Genomic DNA, 9,339 nt, shown 5'->3' with positions numbered 1-9,339 from the left:
ATTTAGAATGTTGGCCTGGGGCTTAGCATAGATAGGAACAATTAACATTGTAAGAACTGTTCTCTAGTTTTAGTGTTTTGCACATTTTGTCAAATGCTTTTTCTGCATCTATTGATGGACCTAAAGAATCACATGGTCATATTGATGAATTATGTTTCCTTATGTTGAACCAGTCTTGCATCCCTGGGATGAACCCACTTGGATCATGGTGCACTTAATATATTTTGTATTTGATTTGCCAGAGTTGAGAATTTTTGCCATCTACATTCATTAGAGATATTGGTCTGAAGTTCTCTTTGATGCATCTTCATCTGTTTTTGGAATCAGGGTAATATTGGCCTCAAAAAAAGCACTTCCAAACTCATTCCATTTCATGAAATGATCTGAGTATTGGTACTAGTTCTTTAAAGATCTTGTAGAACTCTTCTATGTATCCATCTGGTCCCAGGCTTTTTCTCGGTTGATAAAGACACCAACAGAAGCCTATTTCATTGCTTTAGATCTGTTTAACTTGTATATACCCATCCTGATTCGGTTTGGGCTAATCATGACTAGAAGTTTGCCAATGCCTTTGATATTTTCTGTTTTATTGGAGTACACGTTTTCAGATAACTGGAAATTATCACAATAGACACTACAGAAATACAGAAGTTATTTCCTTTTTCATTGTGTATGTTAATAATTTGAGTTCTCTCCCCTCTTCATTAGCATGACTAAGGGTCTGTCAATTTTTTAAAGAACAAACTTTGTTTCAATTTCATTGATTTCAGTTCTGATCAGTTTCCCGTCTTCTGCTTTTGGTGTTCCCGCCCCCCCCCATTAAGTCGCCACCACTGACCTAACAGTATGGAATGTCCTTTTTAATCCCTTTTGATTAACTTTGGCTTGAAGTCTACTTTGATATGAGGATGGAACCCCTAAAAACAAGTGTTTGCCATTAAGACACTGGACACAATATACAAAAATGGTGAATTATTATCTACAATATAGTCAGAAGATTTGTAAGAGGGTTTACAGTTTCTGGAGGTGGACAAAAAACCAGGGGTAAGAAGAACGATATGCCGAGGAGGTAAGTGGTGAGGATAAAGTTGTCATCTTAGGAAGTGTGAAATAGAAATCTAAACAGAAGACTAGTAGAAGGGAGAGAAGTAATTTGGGGTAGACAAGTAGAAGATAGTGGAGTACATAAGACATTGAGAATAAGTAGAAATTGATGGGATTAAAGAAAAATACACACAGCACAGCTGTAATGTATTCAGATGTCCCAGTCCTCAAAAAATCCTAGTTCATGCAAACTACTTTGTTTCACATACATTGGGGATGGAAGGGTGGGAGAACAGAAGGAGAGGGGAAAAATCTTGAACAGGATTGTTTTGGTTAGAAATCGTATCTTTCCCGTTTCCCTTCTCATCCAATAGGTGGGGTCATCTGTTAACCATCACCGTGAGGGCAGAGATACCGGTTAACTAGGGTGTTACTATGCTGCATTAGCAGCTACTGGGGAGGGAAGGAGAGGTAGAAACTGAGTACCTGGCCAGCTGGAGTTCCAAAACTGAGTTGCTCCCCACTGAAGATGGTGAAGGTGGCCCAAGATGGAGGCACCTGCTTTCAGAAGTGGACTGTCAGGTCACATGGGGGGAGCCCAGCCATGGTGTTAGAGGTCAAATTCAGAGACAAGCTTGTGCAGTGTGTGGCTATTAGCCAACTTCAAAGCCCATGTGAAGTTCTCAGGTGCAGGCGGGCTGGCTACTGCACGTGGGGGACTATCCACTGCCGCAAGTCCCAAGATGGCAGCAGCCAGGGGAGCTCCACTGGAGTGGCCAGAGTTCCTGCATGTGGGAAGCTGCCGGCTGTCCTGCATGGGAGTGGCATTGGCGATTTCTGCTTGGGTGCTGATGGTGCCCGCCAGGGTACCCAATAGTTCTGCGTAGGTGAGTGGTTGAGAGACCTACTGATGCCGAGGCCTGGAGTCCTGGATGGGCATGATGGCCATGATTCCCACGTGGGAGCAAGAATACTGCTCACAAAGAAGTGGTATAATCACAACTTAAGTTCCAGGTCATGGAGAGACACCAAATGCTGCCTCCCTCAGGCCCGCCATCTTGAATCTCACCCCACTGCTTTTTCTACATTACATTATCTCTGCTTTTAATAAATATGACTCTTATCCAATAATTGGTTCAAGCTCTTTGGGGGAGGGGGAGAGCTATGTTTACAAGTTTGTTTTTTTGAGTCCCCAAAATACATAAACAAAAATCTTTTCAGATGCCAGGAGGCCTGTGTACATCATGTAGTATTACATTTACGTCACAAAACACTGTCTTATGAAAGTCATACACATGTTAAAGAGCTGTGTACTATGTATACACAAGTTAAGGAGACTTTTCCTACTTACATAGTCCTCTGGTAGAAAATCTGGAAACTGGACAGTCTCCTTGATTTCCAGCCTTGGATGTAGATACAACCTTTGAACAATTTTTTAAGGATGAAATGTGTTACACAGTATCCTTTAGACATTCATGTTAGACATGTTAGAATAAAGAATCCTACCATGTTAGCAGTGTTATTCAAAGATGAAGTTTTGAATCTTTATTCAAATGTTGACAGGATGATCAAAAAATTCACACATGTTCTGAAGAGAAAGTATTTCTCTTAACAGATCCACAATGCATTTCAGCCTCTTATGATATTAAATCATCATCCATCGGTAGTAGCCATGATCTTCCTGTGCAGTCATGAACTTAAACAGATGCTTTATGGCACCCATTTAAGTCACTAATGAGGTCATGTGGTAAATCCCCCCCCCTTTCCTTCCCCCAAAAAAGCCAAGTGCAAAAAAAATCAACTTCTATGACAAGATCAACCAGGTCAAAGTTTTGGAGGTCGTTTTGGTAACCAAAGCTTAAGGTTCTGTTTAGGGGTTTGCCCCAAGACCAACTCTGGTCCACAAAGCTTAAGTAAAAACTACAAAGAGAACAAGCCATGATTCATCTTCAAATAAGAATTTCCAAGGCAGCAGTTCTGAAAGCAACTAAGGCCAAAATGCTACGAAACACTTGTAATTGGTGACTCTTCTGAAAACAAATGCCAAATACAGGGCTGATGTGCCACAGGAAAGCGTTTCAAAACCTTAGTGTTCTTAAACTAAAATAAGCTGGTCAGCAACACAGGAAAGACTTAAGGCAACAGAGATCACCACAGTGCTCTTTGAGGCAAGTCTTCCAAGGAGGAAGAATGTCAGTGGTTTCAGTTCTTACGTTTGTTAGCTGTCAGATACTACTTCCTCCTCATTGTCATCCTCCTCTTCCTTTCTGTCTAGTTCAGAGGTATCTGATGACTCATGAAGCAAGACGTACTCTCTGCTGCTGAATCCAAACTTAAGCACATCCTTTCTTTCAGTTCACAGTATCTGCGGCTCAATACACTTGTTCAAGAAGGTTCCATTGCCTGAGCCAAGGTCAGTGGTGTAGGGCTTCACCCTTCATGCAATTGTGTGATCAGCAATGTGTGTATTCCACAAGCTGATATTGTTAAGACTGCATGCTGCTTTGAACAAGGATGATCTGCAGTGCTGCAGTGTTGACCCAAAAGGTTAAGTGCTTTGTCGATGTACATGACTGAAATACCATAGTTTTTAAGGATGTGGAGATGCCATCATTTTGGGGGGATATGAGCTTCTGGGGACTCACTATTTAATGACTACACCCGGGAAGGTGTTGGTGTCCAAGAAGTGCACCAGGAAGTTTGAAGCTTAGTTTTTTCTTAGCAGGCACCTATTTTTATTGCCACCAGGTGGAGGAATCGCCTCCTGAGCCTCATTAGCACTGCCACCGACTTCATTCTTCTGGCAATGCCCTGGTGCCTGGCATTATAAAACCCAGCTCTTCCTCAGCCTGCAGGTTTGGGCTGCCCACTCCAAGCCTTCTCATCAGAACTTCTCCTTTGGCAGGAATGACCCCGGTGTCTGTCTCATCACCGTTCCCAGCTCTAGCCGTGTTCCTGTTCTAGTTGTTCACGGTGATTCACTTCCCTGCTCCCTCTTCACCTCCTTCATTCCGAGTTTGGTTGAGTAAGAGGAGTTCCGTTGACGTCTTCTCCCTGAAGAGCAAGGACGAATTTAGCCCCCGAACTCCTGCTTCAGGGTGCCCACTCTCCCAGAAGCCCTCGCAGTGGAGAAGCTGAGCACATGATGATTCCCTCTACGGAAGGACCACAATTGGCCCAGCTCAGGAGGCGAGAGAGTTTTAAGTTTCAAAAGCAATCTGACTACTTCATAGTTAGACCTGGGCGCTCTACCGCCAAGTTACATCCCCAGCCCTTTATGTTTCATAATGAAAGCTTATCAGTTAGCACATAATGGCTGGCAGTTTTAAAGGCTTAGTAGATGTTGGCCACTTATTACTACAATGAATTTCAAATGTAGAAACAGAAATATGCATAAGTCAATAAAGCTATTTCTACTCTTGGTGGGGGGGAGCAAACTTTTGGGTTTATTCACCTCAAGGCTTTTTGTTGCCCTGTTAAAAATTGTACATGGAGATAACCCAAATGCATGGCAATAGCAAATTATTTAGTCGATTATTGAATGGAATGGTCATTAGTATACTATTTGAAAGCTATGGCAAATGAAAAAAAAAAAATTGTGACAGGGAATCAAGACTAGGGTCTTGCGCATACCCGGGGAAAGGAAAGGTGAAGAACCGGGAGACGGGCAAGCAAGAAATGAAAGGTGGAGATACACGAGAGTTTGTCAGAGATGACAAATAAAAGACATCCCTCCATAGTGGCAAGAGGCCTGGTTCAACTCTTGTAAAGCAAGAGCTGTTTTCATTTGGAAAAAAGAATATTTGGACTCAGTTTTTCATCCATACATAAAAGTGGATAGGAACATTTGAATATCAAGTTTCTTGAGAAAAGGACAAGAATTTTGAAGCAGTTGGACCAAGTGGGAAGCAAAAGGTATAGTTTTCTGAAAATCCTGAATTCAGACGAAAGGATTTGTGCCATGGCATTATCTTATGTTTCCCAAGATAGACATCAGGTCACCAGAATATAAGCAACATAAGCTTTTGCTTTCATTTCTGGAACAGTAGCATGGTATCCCTGAAAGGTTACTTTAAATAGCAGCTCTAACCCTCAAACCCTCACACACATTCTAAGGGAGTGGTGTAGAGCTCAGGCACTTCTGCAAAGCTGTAATTTCTTATTTCTTGTCCCGTCACTAAATTACAATTTAAATTCCATCATTCAAAACTGCCTGATCTTGAGCCAGATGCATATATCACAAAAGGCATTAAGATCTGACCTTTAATATCCCCCAAAAAGAAATGTCATGAGTCCATCACAGAATCATAACTCCCTCTTGAATTAGTACTAAGATTTGAACGTCAGAGGGGAACTCTGATTAAAAGAGAATCAGGACTTCTCCAGCAACTGAAAACTGAGTTCCAAGGGGGAAAAAATGACTCTTGCATTTCAAAACAAAAGCAATAGTGAGTAGACAGCAGTGTATCAAAGGATGCTATGTGCAAAAACTGAAGTTGCACAGTGATGTCCTAAGATGAGTGGAGACTTAATAGTAAACATTTTGATAGAGGCCCTAAAACCCCAGACAGTTATCCATTGGCTCCCTTACTGGGTAAGATTTACATCTAGTGGCTTCATCAGTTAAGATGCCACAGACTCTGCCAAGAGTGCTGTGGGACTTATTGTGAGCACATATTGCTCTTGGAATATTTCATTTTAGCTCAGTGAGTGGCTAGCCCTTTGTTAGTGGGGAGATAGTACCAAGACTGACAAGCAGGCAGCCTTTTCAGAGGTTTTCATTGTGTAGCACACCTTGAAACATTCCCCTCTTCCCTCAAGCATGCCTAGGAAAGTAGAAAGGAGGTATTCTAGATCTTTGTAGAAATGATTCAAGTGATAAAGGAAAAGCCCAGCATGGTGGCACACACCTATAACCCCAGCCACTTGGGAGGCTGGGGCAGGAGGATCAAAAGATCAAGGCCAGCAAGACCCTGTCTCAGAACTGGGCATATGGCTCAGTTGTAAAGCCTACTGGATTAACAAAAAACCCTAGTACAAAGAAAAGACTAGGAAGAGATCAGGATAAGGAATGTCCAGAAAAAGTTTCAAAAGCAATAACGCCAGAGGTACTTCAGGCTCCTGGAGTCCCATGGAAAGTTTGTTTAAAGCACATTGAGTCATCACCCCTGAAGACCTATCCTCAGCCTTAAGAATGAACTCTTCTGGAACTGAACGCATATTCCGTAACAACTTCAGGCCCCTTTATATGCAAATACCTCCATTGTCCAGCCCTTGGTCTCAGAATCATTGTCCAAAAATCCTCTGCTTCTGGGACAGCTTTCAGAAGTGAAAGTCTGTTTTCCCTATACATTGGCTCTGAGAGTATCCTGCATTTCCAGTGCCAGTGTCCGTGGACTACAGCATGTAATCTGGAAATGCAGCTCCAACCCTGTAATGGCTTTGAGGGAAGAAAGCAGATACTGAAAGCCAGTCCTCAGCAGGCTAGAAACATGTACAAAGACATCCACGCTCAAGCCATCAGCCATGACATAGGTAATGTGACCAGTATTTTTACTGCTGACAAAATACATTCCTAGAAAAACCAGTGAGGCTTTATCTGGCTCCCTGGTGAGACCTTCTGATAACACTCAGAATGCAAACACCCCTCACCATTGCTCTCTCCAAATCAAGGGACAATATGTATGTTGAGAGACCCGGAGGATAACATCTTACTTGAAGATTTAGAAGACAAGGAAGACGATTGGCTACATAAGGCAAGCTTTTTCAAGCAGTTCATGCACAGGACCATCTGATTCCCCCCCCCCTTTAAAAAAAAGGGGGGGGCAGAATTTAGTCAAGAGACTGGGAAAGCAAAACCCTTGAAGTATGAGGGCCCTATTCCTTCCCTTCTATCAGTCAGCTATGCTGGAAAGAAGGTTGGTACATGCAAGTATCCCAAACTTCACAGGCTGAAGATAGAGGAAGGCTGTGAAACTATTGGGTGCCAGAAGAAACTAACCACAGCCAACCTGGAGGAATCAGTTCAAGACAGACTCTTCTGCATCACAGTTCTTCCAGGCTGGAAGCTGAGCTCCTCTTAAGAAATTTACTTATGAATGAGGATAGAAGAGAACATCTTTCAAAATAACTCCAATGGACCAAGAAGTTATGAGAAGTGTGAAGCCTTTTGAATAAGTATTAAAACTGAATGAGTGTTATTGCTTTTATGCAATCTCATTTAACTAAACCAGGTTGGAAGGAGGGCATCTGTGAGACAATTCTGTGGAATGTCGACTGAAACCTCTACCTACATTCATACAAAAGCAGAATTGGTGGCATTCAAGTAAAAACCACAGCAGAATAGATTAACATTTGCTATGTCTTCATTTTATAGTTAAGGGTTCTGACTAATATATAACTTTGATATATGTTTGAGGCTTTTAAATAGTGTAGCTATTTCCAAACCTAGCCTATTGAGAAACACTTCTCCACAAGTGACCAATTAAATCAGGCTAAGTAAACTTCAACCTTTGCTATCTGCAGGTCACCTGGAGCTGGAGATAATTCCTGAAGTACTAATGCTGAGACCCCAGCCTCAGATATTGATTTAACTAATCTAGGATACTCCTCAGGTGACTGACGAGCAACCAGGGCTGAGAATCTGAGAACAGACACAGAAACTGGTATTTTTGAACTCTTGCACCAATACATTAAAAGAATCCTAATTGCCAATGTGACATGAGTAATGGATTGAGAAAGTTTCCTAAAGATGCAGAAATAGAAATAATGATCACTTTCTATCCCTATTCTTAATCAGAAAGATAGGAACTTTATGGAAACCATTTGATGTTCTGGTCAGTTCCCTGCCAGGAAAGCACCCTAGAGGAACTGAGGCACTAGTCTTCTGGAATCATTAGCAGATAAGCTCAGCATGCACATGCCCCTTTTGGATCCAGGTTTGAAAACGACCAGAAATATTGGTCTCATTGTTGTAGTAGAATTTGACAGTTAGTACAGAAAGCACGAGATTCCTCAGAAGGCATCATTCAAGGCCTAACTTTACAAGTTATGTTCCAAGCTCGGGTGTGCCAGTACTTGCATTGGGCAGCAGAGTCTTAAGTGGGAGGCTTAGGGTCACATCTGAAATAAAGATGTATTTGCATACCTACTACTGAGTTACTTCCTAAGTAGGGCAACTTGTGTTCTGATCTATTGATACATAATCCACCCCAAAATATATTGGCCTAAAAACAATCTCTTCTCGTAGAAGTTCTGTGAATTCCCTGGCTCGACTGGCTGGTTCTACTTTGGCTCTTACACATTTGTGGCTGGATCATGGTTAGAATCATTGGAAAGCTTGTGTATTGGGTTAAAAAGTGAACGAATTGTCATGAGATTACTTTGTGCATCTTGGATGTCCAGTCTGACGCACAAAGCAGGACACTCATCGAACCTACATAAAGCCTCTATATGGCTGAATTCCAAGAGACAACTAGATGCCAATCTGAAAGTCTGGACCCCCACCTTGGGCCCCCCTCAAACTGGCCATTGTCACTTCTACCTAATTCCATTAATCAAAGCAGTTGCAGAGTCTGCTCAGATTTGAGGATGTAAACTCTGTCTTGAATACATGTTCATAGCCATTTTTTAATCTCTACAACTTAAATACATGGTGAGAATAAGAAGTGTTAAGTTTTAAAGCTGTTTTAAGTTCTTTGATAGAAACTCCAACAAGTATAGAAGAGCCATAGCTATGCTATTCTTTGCTAGATCCATTGCTTGTAACCGTCTTTTCCAGCAGTCAGAATAAGTTTGCACTAAACATCTCTTGTATGTTCAGTCCAATTGGTAAAAGTATGCAACTGCAGACAGATGAGTAGTATCTAGGTTCACCGATTCTCCTGCCCAAGGCCACCCAAAAAGCCAAACCCACAGCCTGAGCCTTACGGCTACTCTGGAATTTCTGTGGGGTTTTTTTGGTTTTTTTAGTTTTTTGAGGAAAAAAAATTAAGTTCTCGGCGGACACAACATCTTTGTATGTGGTGCTGAGGATCGAACCCGGGCCGCACGCATGCCAGGCGAGCGCGCTACCGCTTGAGCCACATCCCCCAGCCCTACTCTGGAATTTTTCCATAAATTTGTGACTGCTGGAATTCTGCTAGTGTCAGTCCAATGGTCCATAATGAACCAGCACCCAACAGTTTCTGCATCACTAAGTGTTCGTGAGGCTCAGAAATCAGTATCTAATCACACTTAGCCAGAGCCCAATATTCTGTGCACTCAGCAGTGTGCAGTTTGGGTTACTGGGCAATT

At 42.1% G+C, this 9,339-nt stretch overlaps 1 pseudogene; it reads right to left on the bottom strand.

Moving 5' to 3' along the window:
• Positions 1-3,262: 3,262 nt before the first annotated feature.
• On the bottom strand, positions 3,263-6,572 carry LOC124106044 (smad nuclear-interacting protein 1-like; annotated as a pseudogene).
• Between the last annotated feature and the right edge of the window lie 2,767 nt (positions 6,573-9,339).

The sequence above is a fragment of the Marmota monax genome, unplaced genomic scaffold (assembly GCF_021218885.2).
Source record: "Marmota monax isolate L192 unplaced genomic scaffold, Marmota_monax_Labrador192_F-V1.1 WCK01_AAM20220418_F8-fsc00057, whole genome shotgun sequence".
NCBI classification, from domain to species: Eukaryota; Metazoa; Chordata; class Mammalia; order Rodentia; family Sciuridae; genus Marmota; species Marmota monax.
The sequence above is the reverse complement of the archived record's forward strand: the minus strand, read 5'-3'. Positions and strand labels throughout refer to the sequence as shown.